Source organism: Anabrus simplex, chromosome 4 (assembly GCF_040414725.1).
Source record: "Anabrus simplex isolate iqAnaSimp1 chromosome 4, ASM4041472v1, whole genome shotgun sequence".
NCBI classification, from domain to species: Eukaryota; Metazoa; Arthropoda; class Insecta; order Orthoptera; family Tettigoniidae; genus Anabrus; species Anabrus simplex.
The window spans coordinates 83973105-83996830 of record NC_090268.1 but is presented as its reverse complement, the minus strand read 5'-3'; the positions used below and the strand labels follow the sequence as shown (position 1 = coordinate 83996830).

At 37.1% G+C, this 23726-nt stretch overlaps 2 long non-coding RNA genes across 2 annotated transcripts in view; one reads left to right on the top strand and one right to left on the bottom strand.

Annotated features, from left to right (window-relative positions):
* LOC136872429 (uncharacterized) overlaps positions 1-17059 on the top strand; it is an 89378-nt gene extending 72319 nt beyond the window's left edge. The window contains exon 3 of the long non-coding RNA XR_010859892.2: positions 14821-17059. This is a non-coding gene — a long non-coding RNA (uncharacterized lncRNA). The remainder of the gene's footprint in view (positions 1-14820) is intronic.
* A 229-nt stretch (positions 17060-17288) lies between these two features.
* The window catches only part of LOC136872428 (uncharacterized), a 103837-nt gene continuing 97399 nt past the window's right edge, over positions 17289-23726 (bottom strand). The window contains exon 4 of the long non-coding RNA XR_011018069.1: positions 17289-17435. This is a non-coding gene — a long non-coding RNA (uncharacterized lncRNA). The remainder of the gene's footprint in view (positions 17436-23726) is intronic.

Below are 23726 nucleotides of genomic sequence, written 5' to 3'. Positions count from 1 at the left end.
TTCATCCATCAGTCATTAAATTATCAGAAGTACTTTTAAATGAAAATGAAAATTCAATTTTAGCTAAAGGCGCTAAACATAATTGGCCTAACCTTAATGCACTTAACACAGCCACTACCTTGATCACAGAATCTGAACTAGCTATTAACAAAATGGCAGTAAACATGATGAATTAAGAATAGAAATAAAAAAGGAACTGAACCACCTTTTCTTTACAAAAAATTCAAACCACCCCTTTAATTATAACAATAAGGAACAAAACAATTATATGCACTTAAAAAGAAAATCAGTGACAATGATCTTAGTCACCAAAGCCGACAAAGGTAATACTACGGTCGTAATGGATGAAACTGAATACAGTAGTAAAACAAAGAATTTCTTTTCAGACAGTTCATTTTCTCTAGTCAAAAATGATCCCACCCAGAGAATTCTACGATTACTCAAACCAACCTTAAAGAACGCCCCGTACCTATTTACAGACCAAGAAAAAACAAACAAAATAATTATGAATCAGTCTTCCTACAGCAAAAGCCTTTCCAAAAAACAACAAAAAAAGTGTACCTATTCACCCAATCAACTATAGGCCAAGCCCTTTAATATCTCAAATTATCCCAAAAAATTTGAGGAAGAATTATCAATTTGTCTAAAAAAATCCATCAAAAACACTTCAGATCTAATTAATAAATTAAATAACTTCAATATCCAACCCCATCACTCCCTTCATTCTTTCAATATCATTAATATGTATCCCAGTAGGACAAATATCAAAACTTTACCCTATTATTGAAAATAATTTAAATAAATAGTCATTTGAGTAAATTAGAAATCTTTGATTCCATGTCTATTTTAAAATTAGTTGTAAATAACAATTTCTTCACTTTTGATAAAGTTATCTATCAACAGAAAGGTCTACCAATGGGCTCACCTGCCTCAGGTATCCTAGCTGAAATATACCTACATTTCCTAGAACGTAATAAGATTAACAACCAAAACTTTATAACATTCTCTTTTGGGCTAGATATGTAGACAATATCTTAGTTATTTTAGATGAAAAAACAGTCAATGTTACTACCACTCTTAATCTTAATAACATTGATCCACATAATAAATTCACACTAGAATCCGAGCAAGATCAAAAAATAAATTTAGATCTAACCATCACCAGACATCCAACTTTTTAAAATTACAAAATCTCCAGAAAACCCACTCAAACTGCTTCCACAATCTGTCATGATTCAACACATCAGACTCACAAACAAGCAACTTACAACAGCTTAGTTCAGAGCCTTCACTGTACCAGTTTCTAAAACATCTAAAAAATGAATTGAACACCATTCGATACACCACGAAATCCAATGGTTACAATGATTTTTTTCATTGAAAGAATTAAATACAGACATCGCTCCTCAACCACTTAAAAAAAGACATCCCCTTAATTTCCACTTTCAATTTTAATAAACACATCTACAAAATCACTAACATTTTTAAGAAATACAATGTAAAAATAGCCTTTAAAACAAATAATAAAAATGCAGATATCTTATACAACTCCACTACTGTTAACAGAATTAGTTTCTCAAAATCAGGAGTTTATAGAATCAAGTGTAATAATTGCAATTTTTCATATATTGGACAAACTGGAAGGAGTTTCATCACAAGATAATCAGAACATATTAATGCCCTAAGATACAACAAATTCTCAACAGTAAGTCAACACATGCAAGACTACAACCAAATTTTACAAACATAATGCAAGATATGGAAATCCTTAAAACATTAAACAAAGGCCCCCTACTTGATATAACAGAAAACTGTTTCATACATTTAGATCAATATTTCAACTCAAACTAACCTAAATGACATTTCTGAGAAAACCATTCTATTTGACCTGATTATTATTTTTAAAACTTTTAATTTAACTAATCTAAAATGAATTTTCCATTCTATTCATACCACATTTCATCATAGTTTACTCCTTTTCCCTCATCCCTCAGTCCCACCTTAATTAGCCCCTCCTCTGGTTTTTTCCACCTCCCTTCCCCAATTATCTCCGAACTATCCTACCTATTTTCTCTTTCCTTATTCTTGCTTCCTTTCACATAAATTATACAGTACGTCCAACACTTCACATTGCAAATTTATTCACATATTACATATTTTATCTTTTCTATTCGTTTTTCCCCTCATTTTCCATTCGCTCTAAATTAACCCCTCCTCTTTTTTCCCCTTCCATTCCCCATTTCTCTCTGCGGAGGTTTAGACCTGCCTTCGGGCAGAATACACCCTTACCTCTCCAAAATTTCCCCTCCCTTTTTCTTCCTTTATCTTGCTTCGTCACATAAATTATCCAGTATGTCCAACACTTAGCAACACAAGGTGAGTCACATATTACATATTTTCTTTATAAAATTTTTTCTATTTTTCCTCTTTTCCATAACCATTTTACTAATTTGGCTTTTATTACTATTTGCAGCTTTATTCATTTCATTTATTTGTGCATTGAACTGTGAATCTTCACTTTTAAATTTTTTAAACTTTCAAGTGCTACTTTCATATTCAGTTTTTTAAGGACTTTAATCTCTTTGACCGAGCTCGATAGCTGCAGTCGCTTAAGTGCGGCCAGTATCCAGTATTCGGGAGATAGTAGGTTCGAACCCCACTGTCGGCAGCCCTGAAAATGGTTTTCCGTGGTTTCCCATTTTCACACCAGGCAAATGCTGGGGCTGTACCTTAAGGCCACGGCCGCTTCCTTCCCACTCCTATCCCTTCCCTGTCCCACCGTCGCCAAAAGACCTATCTGTGTCGGTGCGACGTAAAGCAACTAACAAAAAAAATAATCTCTTTGAATGACTCTATTTACCATCTTTGTACATTGTTCACTGCATGTGCATGGATTGTTTTCTCTGCACTACTACTACTACTACTACTACTACTACTACAGTTGATGATTTGCAGCTTTTAGAGCTCTGTATCGTGTGATACGTAATTCTCAAGAATCTTCGTTATCCTTCGACAACTATATGCATTGATGCATGCATTTTTAAACATACTGAAACTTTGATCACCAATGAGACCTTACCTGCAACACGTCCAACATATCGCAGTGCAACTACATAAGGAGTGATATATACAAACCTCAAGAATCTTCAAGGCCTAAATTCTTCTTGAATTCTTCCTTCAACAGCTAAGTGCATTAATTTATGCATTTTATGCATTATCTAAAACTTTTACAATAATTTTGACTTTTTCACATTAATAGTGTGTTTCCAAGACTTCTTACAATTTCTATGAACTATCAGATACATAGTGCAACTCGCGATTTGAGTGATTACATTAAAAAAATAGGTCGAAACTAGTTCCAATAAATGTTTCCTCCGAAATGTAGCCCACATTATATTACTTCTGTATTGAAAAGGTGGAAATATTTTTCTCTTAATTTTTAATTTAATTGTAATTCATCATGCTTTCTAAACTTTTCAACTAACATTTCATTTTGTGCGTCTGTTTTTTATACATCATAATATGTCTTACTGAGGATGACCCAATGCCAGGTCGAAACATTTCATTTGTGTGAACTTTCATCTTAACTGGACGTAACAATAAATATATATATAGTATTGACTAGGAGGATTAAAATAGATTTTGTACAATTTTGTAAGAAGTTCATCACGCAGGGCAATTTAGAGAGATTCCTGGACTAAATAATCAAATTGCTAACATATAACAAGTTAATTTTTTAATAATTTAGCTTATTAAGTAAGCAACTTTTTATGATAATCGAGGAGCCATATTTGTGTATGCATAAGTACAATGAAACCATCACAATTCTTTTCTTAGCCACTTAAATTAAAATTTAACAGATGTGGTATTAACTTACTGGTATGATGACACTGTTGACATGCAGACACATTACTGTATTTATGAAGCACACTATACCAACATAATGGAGGCAGTCGTGTAAATGTACTAATGATAATATTAAATTACTACTACTTGGGTATGGGTGGTGCTGAGTAATGACATTTGGGGCACAACTAGTGTCTGAATGTTATGAATGGTGTTGCTCATAGGATCAGTTGTGCTGCAGTGGCACCTTCTGGTCCAGTGAGGAAAGCAATGGCAAACTACCTCACTCCTCATCTTGCCTAGTATGCCTCATTTGGGCTCTGCCATTGGTTTTTGCAGTTTCCCTATAACTGCATAGCCATTGGTGGTGCTATTTGAGGATCCAACCAGCCTCTGGGCTGATGACCTTACAGACAGACTTAGGTTAAAGTAAAATTAAACAATAATGTGCAGACTTGCTTCAAGCAAGCAGCAACCTCTGTTGCTGCCAAGTAATGAACACATTACAGGTGATGTTTGTAGAGAACAGTCAACAATATTCTCATACAGCGACTTGCTCCAGTAATACAAAGCTGTGAAAAGGGAACTTCCTTGCTTGAATATTGCAAGTGGCTGGAAAATATTACTAACGCATATGTTCTGGTAGTTGAGGTATGCATTGAGCCTAGAATGGAGCTTGGTGGTTGCCTATGCTTGGTCAGGGCGCACATAGCCTCCCTAACCGAGAAGGCCCAAACGAGCTCCTGCTGTGGACTCTAGCGACCGAGTTTCGAAGAAACTTGGAGTACTATGAGCCAACCCCATTTTGCTCAGATAAACTCACTTGAGCAGGTTCAACCAGTTGAACCAACTGACTTGGAATGTGTTTGTGCCTAGTTGGAACAAGATTAGTTTTTCAGCATCAAGTTGAAAATTGGCAACTTTTTATGATAGAAAAATTGGAATTCTTTCATAAGTTCACTGGATAACAGCACTAATTTTTTAATTTCTGTTGTTCCCTGAGAAGCCTTTGAAGCGCAAAGTGAAAGACTTAATTTGACAACACTATATTTGAGCTTGGGCCACAACAGAACCATGAGCCCTAACACTCAATTTGAGCCTGGCTCAGTGAGCTCAAACAAGCAGTCACTACTGTCTCATATGAATGTATGGCTAAGGCTCATTCTCAGGCTTAGGGCTGGTTTTGTCAATGTGGGTTAAACCTTAACCTCAAGTTACAGTTTTAACTCTGAATTGGACTGTTCATTGTTTCATCAAGGAGGGTTAATTTTAACTCTAGGTTAACATCGGAGTTATGTTAACCCTTCCTTTCACCTGGGTTAAACTGTTAACTCTTGGTTAAAAGCAAAATGCCCACCGTAATCATGCGTTTGATGCAGAGTTGCTTTATTTAGATTTGTTAAATGGTATTCCTAACAGAAATAGCCTATAATAATGAGAATTACTGAAGAGGTATAGACTGCCAAAAAAAGTCATCGATGAAATACGCGAGAGGTTAAAATACACAACTGACTTAAACAGGCCTCTCTCCCATACTGAAGGTATTGATTACATTAAGGTTTTATACCACAGGGTTGATTAATACAATGGTTGGAGATAACAAGTGTTATTTTTCTATCAGTTGTCCAGTACTCAGTGATTCTAACCTCAGAATTAGAATTAACATGAGCAATGCTATCAAAATCCCTTGTAATTTTTTCCCATGTGTCCTTTTCTTTTAATTTTACAGTCAGTTGTCTTGCATTCTATAATGCTTTGGTACTTGGTGGCTAATTCAATAAGTAATGTTCTTTCCTAAAGCAGAGAAATTTATGTCCTCATTTCTCTTCTGAACTTCTTAAATTTTTCGGTCACTGCAATCAATTCTATCACGATCACGAAAGAATAATATCCACCACAGAACTGAGGAAGAAAACAAAGTACCCCTGCAAGAAGAGTGTTCGTAATCTGATTTTTAGTCCCTGCCTCCTTGATTGGTACAGCAGCTGTTTCCGGCGAGGGTTAATATGGTGTTAGTTAACCCTCTGCTGAAATAGCTTGATGGGTCGCGTGACTCATAAGTGTAGCCTGTATTGATAAATGTATCCTAAATTGATATTTACCGGTTACCAAAAAGATGCATAAAATGTGAACGTAAAACCCAACAGAAGCAAGGATAAGGTTGGCTACATACATCAACAATAAAATCGTAAATAAAATAAAAGATGCGGATAGGATACATAAAGCTTAAAGGTCTAAATGACAACTACAGACAGGAATAGTGTGGAAAGCGGACTAGGACCCTATGAGGCTGTAAGATCGTAGGATGTTGTAAGGAAAAGAACGTAATCGCCCATACCCTTCGTATAAAATATAATTAGAAAATAAACCAAAGAACAGAAACGTATCGAGAACAGTTCGTGAAAAAGGAACAGAAATACCACTGCAACTTGAATCTTGAACCATAAACCAGATAGGATATAACAATCTTCTTGATGGTCCATCAAAGGAAGACTACATACTTTTCTAGTAATTTCTTTATACAGAGCTACTGGAGGCAACCTGACGGAAAATTAACATATTGCAACTTTAAGGATAAAAGAAATATTAAAACAGGAAAACCTCCAAACAAAAGGTGGCCTCGTGTAACACAGAGGCATAAATGAAATAGCCCAAACTACGATCCGAGGTGATTTCCTGGCAGGATAAGAACATTTACATTTCGCGAAATATAAGAAAAGGCCGAAACACATGAAGGTAAAACTTAGAAAGGGAAAACAAAATCACATATTACAACATTTTAAAATAATTAAACGTGCTTACCTTAGGGTAGGTTGGCCCCGTAGGCCCGGACCGCGCGCACCGCGCGTCCGACCCCTTCGAAGATCGAAAATGAAAGACAAGAAAACGGTAGCACACACGTACCTCACATCATACCGGAAATCGTTCGATATCAAACCGCCAATCGGAAAACACCTCCATGTTAAACCAATTACAACACTTCTAATTACAACCAATTACAAGAACCCTAACCTTATATGGGCATAAAGCAAACAAGCCATGAAGAAATTGCTGACGCAACAATTGAACCATCAATTTCTTACACGTGTCGGTATAGGGAGTTCATTTTTAAACTGGACCAAAATTTTAAAACAAAATCAGCAAGACCAAATTATACAATCTTCAAGTTTTCTAGCTATCACTAAAGTAACTGAACAATCAAATAAATATCTTAAATATCTTCAGGCATTTTTAAAAAGGAACAATTTCTCAAGATGCACAAAACATTTTTACCGAGAAAACAAAATAAAATTGCAATTTCTTGAAGTACAGAAAACACTCGAGATCACCGTCCAATAGTTCGATTCATCCAGAATAAAAACTTAAAACGTTTTCTTGCAGCTAACGTACCATGTCACCCACTACGGGTTACAATAAGAATAAGTTAAAATATTAACCCTAAGTTAACAAACCCAGCGTTAGAGTATATTTAACCCATATTGATGAAACCGGGCCTTACAGGCATTAGACCCACTGCAGGCTCAATGCACAACGCTGGTTACAGCAGGGGTATATTTACTAATTTGATTTAGTAAAGCATTTGTTGATACTTGATTATCTAAATTTTTACTACTTATGGCTGGTCTTACTATATTTATAGCTGGGTTGAATTTGATTTAAAAAAGCTTATTGCCTTATAGACTTTAAGTCAATTGGGTTTAATAATAAGAATTTCAGCTATAGCTTTCCCTAAATTGGCTTTTTTCATCTTTTAACACATGCGTTATTTAAGGCTCTTTTGTTTATATGTGCTGGTACCACACAGTACTGTTAGGTTAATTTGTGTTTTGCCCTTTGAGTGTTAACTGATACTTACCATTGCTCACTTCTAGGCTTTTGTTAAGATAGTGTTGCCACTCGCAAAAGCATTTTAGAGCTGCTGTCAGCACTTATTCAGGCTGTCCTTTACATGGGGAACAGATGCCCTTGCAGCTGCCCCTAACATGGGAAACTCTGCTGATGGATAGTGTACTCATCCTATTTCCAGAGTACTGGGCTGCCTCTTCCACAGTCTCCGTTCTGAAGTCATCTCCGCTGTAGGTTCTATTGAGGTCTTCACTCGTAACCTGAGTTGGGACCCTTCCTATTACCAGATGATACACGCCAAGCCAGTGTGCTCTGAGACTTGCAGAGTCAGGGGTGTCACTCCCCGGGTAGGGCTGCCTCTGAAGAGGCTCCGAAGATAGAGACTTCGACATTGACAACGAGAGATGGGAGTAAAATTCAGGCCAGTAAGATGAAGTTCCTGAGAAGTGTGGTAGGGAAGACAAGGAGAGAGAAATAGAAATGTTGAGGTCAGAAAAAAAATGGGGGTAGAAAAGCTGAGTGATAGGATAGAGAAGAATTGAGATGGTTTGGACATGTTAAGAGGATTGAAGGATATACCAAAACAAGTGTTGGAAGCTAAGATAGAGGGGAAAGAGGGCAAGAGGGAGCCCAGAGCAAGAAGAGTATAAGACAGGAATGGAATAAGATTCCTGAAGAGGAGTGGTGGGAAAGGCAACGGTGAAGTACCAACACCACCTCGACCTGGCAGGAGCTGGACAAGGGGAAATGCAAACGATGATAGAGGGTTAACTGGATCAATTTCCACTACCTCATTCTTGAAATTGTTATCCATAATGACACTTCTTAATTATTCCACTCCAGAATATTTTGAGATTCTTATATACTGTATGTTGCTTGCTCTTCAGTTTTGCTGATATTATGTATGTTTAATTTGTATTTGATCAATGCTAGTAAATATTTAGCTCTTTGATATTGAGTTTATCTTCCATGTTTCTGTGTACACAGTCCAGCTTCTACTCTTTCAGTTCCCTGAATAATTCAATTTCCTCCCTTGTTTAGTGTTGCAAGCTTAACTTAGGGCTTCCCAGTTGTAATCCAACCAACAGGCAAACTGCTGTGAAGTGCTGATAGTGAGCTAAAAGTGCATGAGTGTGAACTAGATATATGGGAATATCTATCAAACTATACATATGGGAGTATCTATCAAGCAATACCAGTGCACGTTTGGGAAATATCATAGCAAGATAAAAGTATATCAAAGATACACTGGCTGACAGAGCAAATGCAACACCAAGAAGGAGTGGTCAGAACTTTATGGCAATTGCAGGGTAGACTGACGTCACTGAGGTATGCTCATGATGTGAAATGCGCCGCTGTGCTGCGCACGTAGCGAACGATAAATGGGACACGGCGTTGGCGAATGGCCCACTTCGTACCGTGATTTCTCAGCCGACAGTCATTGTAGAACGTGTTGTCGTGTGCCACAGGACACGTGTATAGCTAAGAATGCCAGGCCGCCGTCAACGGAGGCATTTCCAGCAGACAGACGACTTTACGAGGGGTATGGTGATCGGGCTGAGAAGGGCAGGTTGGTCGCTTCGTCAAATCGCAGCCGATACCCATAGGGATGTGTCCACGGTGCAGTGCCTGTGGCGAAGATGGTTGGCGCAGGGACATGTGGCACGTGCGAGGGGTCCAGGCGCAGCCCGAGTGACGTCAGCACGCGAGGATCGGCGCATCCGCCGCCAAGCGGTGGCAGCCCAGCACGCCACGTCAACCGCCATTCTTCAGCATGTGCAATGTGCATGTGGCTGTTCCAATATCGACCAGAACAATTTCCCGTCGATTGGTTGAAGGAGGCCTGCACTCCCGGCGTCCGCTCAGAAGACTACCATTGACTCCACAGCATAGACGTGCATGCCTGGCATGGTGCCGGGCTAGAGCGACTTGGATGAGGGAATGGCGGAACGTCGTGTTCTCCGATGAGTCACGCTTCTGTTCTGTCAGTGATAGTCACCGCAGACGAGTGTGGCGTCGGCATGGAGAAAGGTCAAATCCGGCAGTAACTGTGGAGCGCCCTACCGCTAGACAACGCGGCATCATGGTTTGGGGCGCTATTGCGCATGATTCCACGTCACCTCTAGTGCGTATTCAAGGCACATTAAATGCCCACCGCTACGTGCAGCATGTGCTGCGGCCGGTGGCACTCCCGTACCTTCAGGGGCTGCCCAATGCTCTGTTTCAGCAGGATAATGCCCGCCCACACACTGCTCGCATCTCCCAACAGGCTCTACGAGGTGTACAGATGCTTCCGGATCTCTCACCAATCGAACACGTGTGGGATCTCATTGGACGCAGTTTGCAAACTCTGCCCCAGCCTCGTACGGACGACCAACTGTGGCAAATGGTTGACAGAGAATGGAGAACCATCCCTCAGGACACCATCTGCACTCTTATTGACTCTGTACCTCGACGTGTTTCTGCGTGCATCGCCGCTCGCGGTGGTTCTACATCCTACTGAGTCGATGCCGTGCGCATTGTGTAACCTGCATATCGGTTTGAAATAAACATCAATTATTCGCCCGTGCCGTCTCTGTTTTTTCCCCAACTTTCATCCCTTTCGAACCACTCCTCCTTGGTGTTGCATTTGCTCTGTCAGTCAGTGTATTAACAGTCCCTGCAACACAGTGCAAGTGCTGCCAATTGTTGATAAACTTAACCATAATAGGTATTTGATTTGATCCTGTATTGAATTGACTAAATCTATTGAGAAACTTTAAAAAATAGTTTGTGTTGGGTCCACCTTGTCAATACACTTTTTATAATTGAAAATTATTCATTCATACATGTTTTAGGAACATTATGCATTCCCTTTATCAGAGAAGTGCAATCAAAGAATAAAAACAGTATAACACTATCTTTTGTTTAGCCCACAATGTAAAGAAGTATTACAGTTGAACCTGACTTATATGTATATCAAGGGGGAGAGAAAAAAACTACTTGTAACTCAGAATTACTTAGAAATCAGACTTGTGCAATACAGCACATATTTACTTAAAAACCAATGGAATAGACCTACATGTGTACATCCTTGCAAATAATAAATACATTAAGACAAAATATTATTTTGAACTTGGTCCAGCCTTAAAGAAATCAGATAGTTTGGCTTGTTACTCTTTTCTTGCATTAAGAGTATAAACCTTTTGCTAACTTAGTAATGAATTCAAAGCATTTTCACTACAACTTTTTGCACTGATGTAATGCCTACACACATTGATTGCACTTAACACTTCACTCAGTTCAGGTGTTTCAAGATTCAAGTTATCTCCATCTCCATCACTGTTACCATCGCTTGTAGCTGGTCCATCACCACGTTGTTGGCATACATCAGCAATAATCTCTTCAAATAAAATCAAAATCTTTATTTGTAAATGAGGTGTCTACCTCGGTGGCAAATGGTACACTAAAATACTTTGTCAAGCACTCAATTTTAAATTAACAAGAGAAGAAGAAAATTTTCCAAGAATACAATATTATACAATTTATGCTAACAATTTTTTCTATTAAACACACAGTTCATCTGTAACAAATTTATATTGTTTACAAAATTCTACTTATAATATCTCCTGTACTTACAAAACATAGTCAACTCATATACAGTATGTGGAATTACTTTGAATAATACTATACAACTGGTATAAGGTTAAAATTTACATTGCATTTATTTACTTATTTTTTACCCATTTTGGAATCTAAGTAGCATAACATCTCCAATAGGAGATGTAGTTGACTACGAAGTTAATAATATGCGAGTATTCCACATTTTAAATTTTTTTATTTGTTCTGACTTTAGCAGTGGCGAAGTTAGGACTCGTGGTCCTCTCTTACACTTAACCATTTAAATTACAGGATAATATACGTATAGGAGAAATATACTATTCTATTATAAAACCAGAGCCCCTTTTGCCACCACTTTTCAGAGTTCCTGAAGGGCCTTCACAGCTACCATAATGGTCCCAGGGCCCTCGAAGTCCCCACTGTACTTCACCACTATAGGCAGTCCTCTACTTTGGCTGTCCAAACTCCTTAGACCAGGGGATGGAATTAATTTATTCACACACATTTTTTATTTACAATAACCAGCATTGGTTGAATGCCCTCTAACATTTCATTTATTTTCTCTGTTGCTGTTTATTCTCTTCTTGAATATCATCCAGTAGTTCTCCACATACAGCCAGATTATCATCGGAATGCACAAAAGTATCGAATTCTACACCCTCCGGTAGCGTTAGCTCATTACGAGACAAAACTTCGTCCCCATAATCATCATTAGAGGCAGCCTCTTCTAGTAAGATACGAGCTTTGTGGAAACAGTTGCTGATTGTGGAGGATGACACTTGCATCCAGGCAGCTGAAATAAAGTCCATGCCTTGTAGCAGATTAATGGAGAGAGGTTCATTTCCTGCATCACTCAGTGTTATTAAATGTTGAACCAGCATTTCTCTATAATGCACTTTGAAATTTGCAATGATGCCCAAATCAAGCAGTTGTAGAACACTGGTACAGTTAGGAGAGAAAAATTTCACTCGGGACATTCCCCAGAACAATTTGAGGTGGATGTGTTCTTCTGTTTCTTTTTCATTTTAATGTCCATTTTGCCAACCACTGTTCTGTTAGACCGGGCGAGTTGGCCGTGCGCGTAGAGGCGCGCGGCTGTGAGCTTGCATTTGGGAGATAGTAGGTTTGAATCCCACTATTGGCAGCCCTGAAAATGGTTTTCTGTGGTTTCCCATTTTCACACCAGGCAAATGCTGGGGCTGTACCTTAATTAAGGCCACGGCCGCTTCCTTCCATCTCCTAGGCCTTTCCTATCCCATCGTCGCCATAAGACCTATCTGTGTCGGTGCGACGTAAAGCCCATAGAAAAAAAAAAAAAGTTCTGTTAGAAGCATAGTCATTCAAGAATTTGTTGGATTCATATTCCGTACGTTTTGTTTTTGCACCCTTAAAACACCTCGGATTCTTTGATTTTCCTATCACATGTGGAGGAAGTTTGTTAGATCCATCTGCATTGGTGGCAAGAAGTACTGTTATACGAATTTTGCTTTTCTTCCCTCCATGGCATGAGTCACCTTTTTCAGGTAATTTTTATTAGGAAGGAGATTGTAGAATAGGCCGGTCTCATCACAACTGTAGATGTTTGGAGGCTGATAATCGCTTGCGATATCCGGCAGAACTTCTTCTTTCTAGTGTTGCACCGTGACGTCCACAGCTTTTGAGCCCCTGCAAATTATTTTCCCTGTGATTCCATGATCTTTAAATCCTTGCAACCATCCTGATCAAGCCTTGAAATCAGCAGTGATACTTGTCATTTTAGCTAAATTTATCGCCTTTGCCTTCAGTATGTTGCCACTAATTGGTAGAGCTGCAGCTTGCTTTTGCTGGAACCATGTGAAAAGTGCTTTCCCCAAATGTATGTACCTTCCTTCTTGCTGACAGCTGCACTTTGCTGATTTTGAACCCAGTTTTAAAAACTCATCCAAAATAGCGTTTTTTTTTTTACTGATGACTCTACATAGCGTGGTATAAGCAATCCCTAAGTCTGAAGCAATTTCAGTTGTGTGTGTGTGTGTGTGTGTGTGTGTGTGTGGATTAGCGTCCACTTCTTGTATACATTTTACTTCTTTATCTAGGGTATAACTTTCATTTTTTCTGTTCTCCATGGCTAATCAAAAGCAACTGAATGACAAAACTAATGTTCAACAGTAGACAACAGATACTGGCACCGTAGACATTTTACTTCAGTTGTTCCCAGTAAATTGTCATACTCAAATTTACTGTATTTCCTCTTGTTTCCGCACCAAAACTGCTCACTTTGCTTGTAATGTATCTTAATCTTTGGCGGCGTTGTGAAGGTAAAAAACGAAGGTAGACGAGGAGCGAGAGAGCGAAGGGGACTCACTCGGTTGGCCTTTGTTAAGCCGCCAGTAAGGGTCAACAATGTCACTCAGCAAAACTTTTTGTGTTCTGTTTCAGCATCGAAACCCGACCGCTCTACTTCCGCCTACGCGGACAAAGAGGAAACTTCATAAATACAGTAGTTTCTTTCAAAAAAGAATGTGTTCATTACAATTATGCAAAACTCAGCTATGTTACACTGACAATACGTATAACAGTGAATTACGTATAAACAAAGTATTAAGAATTATTAAGAAAATAATATTTATTAGGACAATTTCTCTATGGAATATTGTACCAGTGTTTCCTTGACGACTGCTTTCTATTGTAGAAATAATTTATATATTTTCTCTTGAGTTATTTGTTTTAATCTTGTCAATCTTATGTTAATTTTAAGGACACTTCCTCTAAAGCATTACTTTGTCAATTTTATATATTTTTCATCTAAACAGTGTTATGTGGCTGAAGATGTTGATAATATACGAAACATGTACCACTTTTGACCATTAAGAATTGCCTTAAGCAATCATTGTATCGACTAGGTGGAAAATAAATAAATACTTAATTGTGAATAAACAAAGTATGTATAAATAAGGTTTAATTAACACTATTTTAAATTACATTTTGCCGGGACCTAAAGGAAATTACGTACAAATACGAATTACGCAGAATAGTTACATATAAAGCAGGTTCAACTGTATATCATAATTCACCCTATCAATGAATAAACAAACACTACTGAAATATTATGAAAATTATAATTACATAGTTTTAATATTTTGATGTTGAATGAGAATATCTAAATAAATTTAAGATCTTCCAAGTTTTTTCTTCCTTAAATGATTAAATGCCAGTTTATACAATAGGTTATCATCTGTACTTTCATTTTAACTTGATTCAGTTTTTTTTTTTTTTAGCAAGTTAAATTTGTAAACTTTCTAAAACCTACATAAATTTTTTTCTTTTCGACTGAATTAATTTTCATGTCATTAGAAATGTCTATTTTCAACCATATGCTTTCCCATTGCCAAATATATTTTGTTTGACTGCATTAACATGTTCTTTGTACCATGTTGATAGTTTTGTTTCTAATTGATGTGATTGTTTGGATGTATACTGAATAATTATATGAAGTAATATTACAATTGATAGGATTAATTTTCCAATATATTTTCTTATTGTTTGCAGTAGCTGAGCTGTATGTTCCTGTACTGCTTGGAGCAGATGGAGATTTGCTATGGCAGTTAATTTGTTCAGCAACCAAGACAAGAAAATAGTGTCTTAATTTTGCATTCATGAAAAGAAGCAAAATTTTTCCAGAAAGTCAAAGTATAGGGACAATGATTTATACAGTGTGATAATGTTCTTATTACTAGGTGATATAACAATGCTTTTAACTGTCAACATTTGGAAAGAGGTTTTTGTGGCTCAAAATACTTTTCTATGACTCATTATTACTTGCAGTAAATTTTAGTTTAAAACTGACTTTTTGACAAATGCAAAATAACAGTAAATGTGATGCAGTTTTTATTAATGGATCATTTCTAATATACTATATTTTAAACTGTAAGGAAATACGTTACATTAATCTATAATTGGAAATAGATGACTCATTCCATATTAATATTGTGAAATTTGAGAAGTGATCCAAATATACTGGATTATTCAGCTAAGTTGTTCACCTCAAGTAACTCCTGAACTGTTCAAGGTATTAATATTGTTTTCACTCTCAGTAATGGTACCAAGGGGCACATAATGAGACTTACCGTGGTGTCATTTTATCATGATATGGTACTTTAAAAAAATGGAAATATACTCTTTTCTTCAGTCTTAAACCTATAAATGTTACAAATTCAGCTCCATGACTATTTTGAGAATTGGACAAGTATTTGTTCAAAACTGAATGTATTAAAGTGTGCTTCACTTGCCAGCTGGGGACTGCGTTTGATATCTTTTATGTACGACGTATGGAGTTGCTTCACCTTGTGAGAAGTAGGTATTCTCTCTATGCTCATAAATTTGCCATGATAAAATGTTTCATTTAACATATTTAATATTGCTGTAGGTAACAGGTAAAGAAAAAAATGGATATGTGACAGGTTTCCTTTCCTATCAGACTTCCCTTAGTCAACCCTCGTCTTTTTTCTGCTCCTGACTTAGGTTTGTGAAGCCTAGGGAATCTTTCATCTTCAAAGCCTTTGTGAATGTTTATTCTTTGAAGAATCAAACTACTTTTTCACCCTTCTGATTAGTGTTAAGAAGAGGTGAATACCAAGTTGTATTACTTCAAATAACTTGCTTCAACTACCTCCATTACTTCACAACATTGAAGCTACACCTTTCTTGTTGTTCATGAATGTTTCTCCTTTCTCTGCCACTTTTCCCACAAATTGGTGGGAATATATTGTGATCTGTGGCATGCATGTCTATTTGGCCCTTCCTGATGTCAGTTATGGTTTACTTTTATCCTGGGATTAGCATTCAGGTGGGTTTTCAGTGAAGATGCGTTAGGACCAGTGGTCATGGCATTAAAGCAAAAATTGCAAATCACTGAGAACAATCTTCAGGACTGGATAGACGTTTGAACCTACCATCTGAACACAAACTAACAGCTAAGCGACCCACACTGCACACTTAACCAGCTTGGTCCTGTGTGTTTAATGTCACGTCAGGATAATGTAATCTCACAGAACTTGTTGCATATGTTTTTCATTTGTTACCTACAGTGATATTAAAGGTGTTACATCATACATTTTATCATAGTGTATTTGAGTACAGTAGAAAATATATATCCATCAGAGGGTCAAGCAACTCTGTTAACAGCTAGCTTATGTTTCATATGTACTGCCAATTAACCGGGCAGTCCCCAGCTGACAAATGAAGCACGTTTGAATACATGGTTTTTCAAAATATTCATAGTGCTGAAGTTGTAATATTTGTAGACTTATTGCTGTGAGGAACAGTGTAGTTCCATTTTTAAAAAACAAAGGTGCTGATACCCTGGAGAAGTACTGTAAATCTGATTGTGAGCCCCTTGTACCATTACTCAAAGTAAAAACAATGTCAATGTTTTTAATTATTCATGAGTTATTTCAGGTGGATAACAGTTCCACAACCCTGTATAACACAAAATTTAATGTATGTAAAATGCATTGGGATACTATATACTGCTTGTTTCTCTTTAAATGTGGTTCAGCTTCATAATGCCAGTGTTGCAAACAGGGGACTTGTTTGAAGTATTCCTGGTCTGTTCAGTTAAATATTGTGTGGCCTGTTTGTAATGTAAAGTTGGCAACTATATTTTAAAAGTACAATTTGTTTTCTTTGAAAATTTACACAAAAAAGGAAACTGATGGTTTAAGGTCACTAAAATGAAATGAATTTGTCTTTCCTCTTAGCTTTGATCATTGATTGTATTACTATTGTAACATTGAGAAAATTGCATAATAAAGAATGGAAATAACAAATGACTTGTTAATTACATACTTTACATTTTCCTTTCCATGTAATAAAAGCACAATAATTAAAACATTTAAAGTTTCTGAATTAGTAATAATTCCAAAAGTTTGGACTTAGTTTTTTTTTTTTTTTCATTTTTCACAATTACACTGAAAATATAAACAATAAAAATGAATTTTGAACTTATTTAAAAAAAAATTCATAAAACAGACAATTTTCAGCTAAATTTTACTGCCCAATGCTCAAAATAAGCAGAAAAACTGCTTAAAAATATACCCTAAGTCCAACACCTCATTTCAAGTGTCCAGGTTCAGCGTCGAAACTTTGATGAATCACGGACTTTCCTGTTCAAAAAAAAAAAAAAAAAAAAAAAAAAAAAAAAATTAATATTACTGAGGATATATGATACAGTACTGCTATTGCACAAGGGAGCATTTTCACTCCCCCACCTGTGCAATAGCAGTATTTGATATCATCAAAGCAACTGCAGAAACCACTGTGTGAAGTCTGAGAATTCTTTGAGGCAACTCTCACAATACTGAACCTTACAGATTTGGCTGGTTTCATTATCTCAACACAAAACACTTCACACAGGTGTTTCTGCACACACAATAAGCTGCAGTACTGCCAACAATTGGAAGTGTGTATGTAAACATAATGTACATAGTTGCCTACTAGTGAAGAAATTAATATCCACAACCTGTTTCTAGTCATTCAACCAGGTCAGGAATGGGATGAATGAAACCCCTATTTAGTGGCAAGGGTAGGAATTGTGCCGGCTGATGAAGCCTGTCACATTCCTCCGGGGCAATGATTAATGACAGGCATATGAAACTATTGGAGTGTGTTGCTGGAAAGAAAGATGACCGGGAAAACCAGAGAAAAACCTGTCCCAAGTCCCCTTTATCCAGCACAAACCTTGCATGGAGTGACCAGGATTTGAACCACGGAACCCAGCAGTGAGGGACCAGGCCATGGAGGCTCACTAGTGAAGAAATAATCTAGCAAAATATTTATCAACCACCCTAATTTGACCACAGCTTAAAATGGCACTGTTATTTCTCTGGTTAGACCACACCGGTTTTGTTGGCAAAACATATTTAAAGGGTGTGTGTTTATCATCCCCCCTTAGCACCAGCATTTGCATGGTGTAAAAATCTGAAACAAAGGAAAACTATCTTCAGAGCTGCTGATGGTGGGATTCGAACCCACTATCTCCCAAATGGAAGCTCACGGCTAACTTCCTCTGTTAGAGTAGGTCTTTTCTACTCTTAAATGCCTATTCAGTCAAGCTTCCTAAGGACGTCCAAACACTAGCAATTGGTTTTATTAAATTGATAGATTTTATGATACTTTCTCAAAAATTGAACCAAGATTGGCACGTTGTTGACTTAAGGCTCAGATTATCGGTACCATTTAAAACAAAAACTGTTAATCACTTCCAAGAGCTGCCAATACTAACCATTTCTGACAAGTATGGACAACTTTCTGATCACTGACTTGCACAACAACTGAGCTTGGTTGGCCCCTATATTATATTTAAATTTAAATTATGGATTTTCTACCCTAAGAGTTCAAATAACTCGAGATCTCTAAGTTTTACGTGAAATTCAAATATCCTACGTGCACTGGCTATACCTGCCTTAGTGAGGAGCCACCACACACAATATTCATACACTATTTTTTTCATTACAAGCTGCGAGAATTAAACACGAAATAGATGTTCTAAGTAAAATTCTTTCTTGAATAAAATTGCTGTGTCCACCTATTCAATACAATTATATTTTGTAGTGATTAAATTCTACATGAAATATATATTCATTTATTTATTGTTTCACAGAGCTGACAGACATTCACCTTGTGAATGGTGAAGGTATGCATATATTAATTTATTTATTATTTATATTATTTATATTTCATGTAGAATTTAATCACTACAAAATATAATTGTACTGAATAGGTGAACAGAGTAATTTTATTCAAGAAAGAATTTTACTTACTGTATCTTCAATACGGAACAAAATGAGATTAGTTACTTATAGAAGATGCTCTACTAATCATTCTGAGATAGGGAACCTAAGGTCTGAGAAGCCAGCTTCAACATGTTTATTACCAGTTTCCAGATTATTGACATTTAGTTTCCACATTAATTTTAGGTATTTTATTAACATTACTTACGGTTATTACTGTACAATGCCATATCTTCGACAAACCTGAGTTAAGATATTTGGCACCTCACAATAACACAAAAAAAAAAAAAATGACAGCCACCAAGCACGACATTGGTATACAAAATAATGTCACGCCCTCTCAAATCACAGGTGACTATAATCCTGGCAACAAATTCCATGTCTGTGTCCACTGGGGTCTTATTATTGTGTAAAATTAAACAGGAAATAGGAGATACCCTACTGTGCTGAATATCTGAGACAGGGAGCTTCTTGTCTGAGAAAGTGATACCGTATGGGTTTAAACATGAGCGACAGCTTCAAGACTAGGCAATCCATGATGCATTTTTTGTTTATCTATTGTACTATCCACAAGGTGGCCCAGTCTTATCTTATTTATATTCTCATGACAGAACTTGCTATCAATCAATGGTATATATATTTTCAAACCATATGAAAAGTCATACAAAACAACAGCCCAGTACTGGTAGAGTTTCACAGAGCTGACAGACATTCATCTTGTGAATGGTGAAGGTATGTAGTAATGTCCTCACCGCTGAAAGACTGTGCAGGAAACAATGTACCAACAGGCATCATCCATCATGATGAGAGTTTATTTCTGTAGATTGATAGCTCCGGGAGACTGGTTTGTTGCAACCAATATGAGGACCCTTCTCACACCCAGCTTTGTAGGAGGAGCTGGAAAGCATTGCAGCGAACCCCACTACAAGTACTACTCGCACAACTTTTAGTGATAGTTCATTGTACCAGGGTGAGCAGTAAGGAGAGAGCTCTCCGGTTCCGGTAATACTACCAACTGAATGGAAATGAAATCTGAATTGAATCGATATGAATTTCCTAAACCTTTATTATCTTAAGCGAACAATGTGTCACACACACATTATATAATATTTCTCGATGCAAATCTTGTTCCTAGCATGAATTCTATAGTTTGGCTTTGCTGTGTGTATAAAAAAAAATATTAAAAAAAATTTTTTTTTTTAAAAACAGTACATGTACGTAAAGTGTATGCCAGATGTCGCACAGCGATGCATAAGCGATTCATAGTTTGTGTTTCAAAGGTTGCCAATACGAATCTCTAAGACAACCGAGGTCGACCGATTCAGCACTAGGGTGTCCATCTATCACTAAAAGATGCGCGTGTAGTGCTTGTCGTGTTGCACGTGATCCATGGACAGCAATTACAACCCTACCACCCATGAGTCCATTTAATGCATTTGACTGACTTCGCACCAAGGGTCAAATGGTGTCGGTGGTTGCTTCAGCAATAGAATGATCGACCAGACTTCCCACAATTCATGCTGTTAACTGACGAGACCTCATTCACTCGTAATAGTACATGGAACAGCAGGGATAGCAATGTGTGGGATGACAAAAACACTGCGGTCAAGTCACACCACCAAGTACGTTCTGCTGTGAAAATCTGGGCTGTCATTATAAAAGACAATCTCACTGGGCTAATCAACAATCTGCTTTCCTGAATGGCCATCGGTTTGCAATGAGTTTTGCCTAAGTTGTTGAAAGATGTACACTTGACTGTTTGTGAGACAATATGGCTACAGAACGATGGTGCACCACCTCACTTCAGCAAGGGTGTCCGCAACGATCTGGATGCTGTATCTCCAGGTCGCTGGATTGGAAAGGGAAGCTCTATTACTCAGCCAGTGAGGTCCCCCACCCTGAATCTACTTGATTATTTGGTATGGGGATATCTAAAATGACATATGTTTAAGACACCAGTGGACACAGACATGGAATGAGTTGCCAGGATTGTAGTGCTTGTGATGTGATTCAAAACACACCAGGGATATCTGAAAGGGTGCAGAAGAATCTTGTAAGTCAATGTCATGCTTGCACAGAGGTTAGTGGCAGTCATTTTGAGCAAATGATAAGGTACAATTGGTACATTAACTCAGGTTTGTCAACAATATGGAACTGTACAGAAATAACCAGTGGTAGCTAGTGTACAAGAGCACAAGTACACGTGAACACCCAGAATCTGGAACTGGGACCCCTGTTACCCTTTAATTACTCAGTATATAACTTATTAATTAGAATTCTGATCTGCCATATTTTTAATTTGCCAGGTTTAATGCTTCAAACTTCCAACTTCGGCCTTGTGCTCTTGCTGTGACAGGTTTCACGCATTCATAAGTGATGGTGACATATATTACAGGGCTGTTACCACATGGTAAGAGCACACATCCAATATACTCTTTCTTCAGAACTCTAGTAACCAAACCATCTTTTCAGATTTTGTACCAACTCATACTTCTTTGTTTTTGACCTGTCTCCCGCAATATCATTTGTTACTCCGCAGTCTTTAAGCTGCTGAAGACTAGTTTGAGTTACCATCACTGTGTATTTACCGGCCTCAAAAAAGTACAGAATAGGCCCTAATCGTGTCAGTCAATTGAGTTTTCATATAGATTTATTTATTTTGATCAGTCAAAGCAACCATGTAACTAGATAGATTGAATATTAAAAAGTGACACCTTTACATGGTCAACATACCAACAGCACAGTTAGGCGAGTCACTTAATGCGTTATAATAGAAATGTATTTATTTCTGCTTTCTCCATTTGGAGGCTGCCAGAAAGGCAAAGGTTACATTAAAAAAAAAAAAAAAAAAACCAAATTGACAACTACACAGATAGTGCAAAATATTTTGTCTATAAAGGATTAGTATACCATATTATACCGTGATGTAGGGGTAGCGTGTCTGCCTCTTACCCGCAGGCCCCGGGTTCGATTCCCGGCCAGGTCAGGGATTTTTACCTGGACCTGAGGGCTGGTTTGAGGTCCACTCAGCCTACGTGATTAGAATTGAGGAGCTATCTGACGGTGAGATAGCGGCCGCGGTCTTGAAAGCCAAGAATAATGGTCGAGAGGATTCGATGTGCTGACCACACGACACCTCGTAATCTGCAGGCCTTCGGGCTGAGCAGCGATCGCTTGGTAGGCCAAGGCCCTTCAAGGGCTGTAGTGCCAAGGGGTTTGGTTTTATACCATATTATACCTATTACTATGAAATTTTGTGAAAACCCTATTTTTTATTTGACTAACCACCACTGCAAATAATTGTAAACAATATAAAGCTGAATGTAAATAAATACATGTAAAATGTAGCTGAAAAATAATCCAGAAATTAGCCATACTGATAGCCATATTTAACCCCATATCTCCTTAATTCGTTCTTCTCAAACCTTAGGTTTCCTATCTCAAAGTGGTCAGTAGAGCATCCCCTATTTCCTGTTTAATTTTTGCATGCATTTACTGAAAAATGCAGTAAAATCTAATTGAATGCTGGCAACACTTTTCAATACAGATGCACAAACTGCATTTCCTTTCATGCTGACATATTCTGTAGACGGTTACGATTGGATTCAACATCATCTAGTCCGTTTCATAATTTGTAATGGACAGAACAGATAAAACTTATCTACATTTCCAAGATATTCATATTATAACATGGGCTCAAGGTGGACTTGACGATCAAAACTAGTGACACTGTTCGCCACGATAAGTTTACACCCAAGAGTAAAATGAATTACGTTGATCACTTCAAAACAAAAAAGAAATCAATCAATCAATGATCTGCATTTAGGCCTGTCACTCAGATGGCAGATTCCATATCTATTGCTTTACCTAGCCTTTCCTTAAACGTTTTCAAAGAACTTGGCAATTTACAGAATATTTCCCTTCATAAAAGACTCCAATCCCTAACTCCTTTTCCTATAAATGAATATTTGCCCTGATTTGTCCTGTTGAATTCCAATGTTATCTTCTTATTATGATCTTTCCTACTTTTAAAAGCTCTGCTCAAGGCTATTTTACATTAAACCTCAACAATTGAGATAAGATTGAAGACATATTGTCAGTAAAATAATACAAATTCTAACCAAAAAGCTAAATGAGAAAGAAAATAAATAAATATATTTTTATACCCAAGCAGTCACAGATATATCTTCAGTATAAGAACATGTTTAAAATTTTATATCTACAAACTGCTTCATGAAAGTTGCCCATATTTGCTTTAAAATTATAAATTCTCTAGAATACATTCATTACAATGTAGGAACATCAGAAAATTTCAGACATACAGTACCATTATAATGAACAAATAAATCAAGAGAACTTGAAGGACTGGAAGGAAGAAAAACTGAGAGTGAGTCTGAAACCAGTCAGCATAAAGCACAGAAAGAGATTTCTCAAGTTCTTCTTCCAACCAAGTTTTAAATACAGAAAACTCAATTCAAAAATTTTGTTTCCAAATCAAATTTTTTAAAGATCAATTTCTTATTATTTGTAGGGCTACTAGCAAAAGAGAGGGGGAAATTAAAAAAGATAATGTTTTAAATTTCTTTTTTACTACAAGGAAGTAAACTAGTTTCTCTTTGAACCAGGAATATACCTGTAATCTAGAAATAGCCCCTTTTGTTTCAA